This window comes from Heterocephalus glaber, unplaced genomic scaffold (genome assembly GCF_053883595.1).
Source record: "Heterocephalus glaber isolate CG9 unplaced genomic scaffold, H.glaber_assembly_v1.0 deba00001600, whole genome shotgun sequence".
NCBI classification, from domain to species: Eukaryota; Metazoa; Chordata; class Mammalia; order Rodentia; family Bathyergidae; genus Heterocephalus; species Heterocephalus glaber.
In genome coordinates, this window is record NW_028258372.1 from 46,169,553 (window position 1) to 46,172,701 (window position 3,149).

The window sequence follows — 3,149 nt, forward strand, 5'->3', positions numbered from 1 at the left end:
CCTGAGGAGGTGAGTCCCACAGTCCCTGTCTCTGCGCCCTGATGATGCTGACTGACTTGTGTGGCTTTCCGTGGCTTTCCTTAGGGGAAGTTCCATGGCCACTGGTTTCTCTGTCACCTTCTGAAAGAAAGCACAGGGATCGAACTCGGGGCCTTGCGCTTTCGAGGCAGGCGGCAGCACCACTGAGCTACATCCCCGGCCCTTCTGTCACCTTCTGTATTCCGTAATCCATAAGATAATTAGTATAAGCACTCATAAACTCTGGCCTGTCCTGACCAGGGTTATTCTAGGTTTGTGCACAGGGAAAGAACGGTACATCTCAAGTCACTTAATGACGGGGACACGTGCTGCGGAATGTCATTGTGTGAGCACCGTAGGACATACTTACACTCGCCCTGAAAGTGTAGTGTGTCACACACCCACACCGGGCGGTGTGGTGTAGCCTGCAGCTCCCGGGCTAAGGAGCTGTGCAGCATGTTAGCGTACCGAACACTGCAGAGAGCTGCCACACTATGGGAGCCATGCAGTTAAACACGTCTAAACAGGAAAACACAGTGAGACTCAGCACGTACAGAAGGTAAGCAGCGGCGCCTGGACAGGTCTCTTCCTACAGACGGCGCCTGCAGGACTGGAAGTCTCTCTGGGGCCAGCGAGGGAGGGGAGGGAACATGATGACCAGGACAAGGCCGTGCACTGCTGTCCTTTCACTCACCGCACGCCGTGGCTTCACGACACCTACTGAGAGGAGGGAGTTTCTTTCTCCAATAATGAATGAACCTTAACTTGCTTTCTTAACTTTTACTTTATAAACTTTTTAATTTTTTAAACGTTTTGACTTTTATAACAGTTTAAAATGCAAACCACATTTTATACCTATACAAAATATTTTTTTCTTTATAAAAACTTATTTTTTTACTTTTTAAACTCTTTGGTTAAAAATTAAGACGCACAGTAGCCCGGGCCTTCACGGGGCCAGGACGGCCAGTGCTACCGTCTCCCACCTCCGGATCTTGCTTGCATCCCTGGGAGTCATCAGGGCGATGCCGTCGCAGGGCCGCTGGTTCCTAGGACCGCCACACCTACCTGAAGCTGTTCACAGTTAGCGTTTTTTCCTAGAGGTAGGGGCAGGACACTCTGAAGCAGCAACAAAAAGTATTGTAAATGTAAAATAGTCATTTGTTTTCATTACCATCAAGTATAATGTTCTGCGCTTGACTGTGCACTGTGTTTTATACAGCTGCAGCACAGTAGGTTTGTTCACGCCAGCATCCCCTTGGTCACATGAGTGCCGTGTTGTGTGTGACATTCCGATGGCAACAGGAATTTCTCAGCTGTCATAATCTTACAGAACCACAGTGGTACGTGTGATCTGTCATTAACTGAAATGTCGCTATGTGATGCACAGCTGTGTTTCCAGAGTCGAGCCGCCTCTCTCCAGGGAACCCATTTCTAGAAATGTTAAGTAGCAGAATCTCTGTCAAGGCCCAGGTCAAGCAGGGAGAGGCACTGGCAGAATGCAGGATCATAGCAATCTGGATTTATTTTGAGTCTGCACATACCCTGGTCATTGTGACCAGAGGCGCCGTTGAGAGTTTCTGCCTCCTCCAAGAGGGCTTCCAGAGCAATTCAGAGAAGAACTACAAGCCCAGCTCCATCTCCTTTCGCTGGATCACTCACAGACGGCCACCCTCCCATCTCCCCTTCTTCAGGGCTCCTACACAGAGGATCGGTGCATATGTGACAAGTGAATGAATGGATCCTTAAGTGTGTGGGCTACTTACCGTGTGTCAGGCACATCTTGGGAGTACAAACTGAAATTAGACCTGGACTGTGGCCTCAAGGAACTTACGTCTAAAGAATGATCCAGGCGCCTCAGAGCTGCCTCCATGTTCACCCGTCTCTTCCCTCTGCCTCTGCCCTGGGTAAGCTGTGTGTGGCTGTCCATATACACCCACCCATTGAGGAAGTGCATTTGTGAAGTACCTACCTGCGGTATGTGTGCCTGGGGTGGGGATGCAGACAGAAGCCCTGGTTCCTGCAGGTAAGAATTTCACAGACCACTGGAGACAGGAGAGTGGCGGGAAAGAGTGACTGCAAACCTGCACACAGCATGCAGTGATGGAGGACTCCAGGGACCGGTCAGGGCCACAAGGGCCGTACAGTGTGGACAGGCAGTGCCGCACTCCGAGGGGACCCTGGCTTCTGACCCTAGGCGGCCACTCGCACGGACCCTCAGGAGACCACACATAGTGCACTTCAGCTCCCGGTCAGCTCAATGAGAGTGGGTGAAAGCTCTTTGTTTACTGCACCACCCGAAAGCTGATAAAGGACCTCTCGGTGACAGCACTGTCACAGCAATATTATAGGGCAAGTGTGTGACTAGTAGGTGCATTCCTCCCATTCCTTTGCATTTTGTGCACCTTGTTTGGCTGGTGGCTGTTTCCTTTCTCCTGGGGAGAGGCTAACGTCAATTTTATCTGCTTTGTCCTGGGTTCTGGAGCCTACCAGAGTCCCCTGGCTCTGAGCAGGTACCTGACAGGCTCCCTGGAAGCTCCTGGCCTGCAGGCTTGTGTCAGTTACCTCAGCTAACGGGGGAGGAATAGGCTCTCTCTGGAATGTAATTTTCCTGGCACCACGTTCTAGCTGGGACGGGAGCCCGGGCTATGGGAACATTACATTTGTTCCAGCAAGGAAAAGGTTGACTGGGATGCAATAAAACATGCTGGGAAACTCTGCAGCCTCTGCTGGCTTGTGGACACCCACCTCAGTAATATAGAATCTCCTGATTGGCAAGTTTGAGCCCAGCCTGGACAACTTACTGAGAACCTAGTTCAACATTAAAAAGGACTGGAGGCATAGCTCCATGTGAAGGCCCTTGTTCAATCCCTGTACTGCAGCAAACAAGCAAACTCGTGAGCATCTACAGAAACTTAAAACAATCATTTTGTTAGCTTTGCCTCAAATATGACAAACAAATGATTTTTGTAACTTTTTAGATTAGCCCATTACCAGACATTATAATGCTAATGTAATACTATTCAAAACACAATGTGTAATACTATTCAAAAAAGAAACAGATGTCAGTTTTCTTCTTTAACAAATTAATTGTTATATTAATTTAAAATAATTGTCTAAAAGTGATTTGTGGA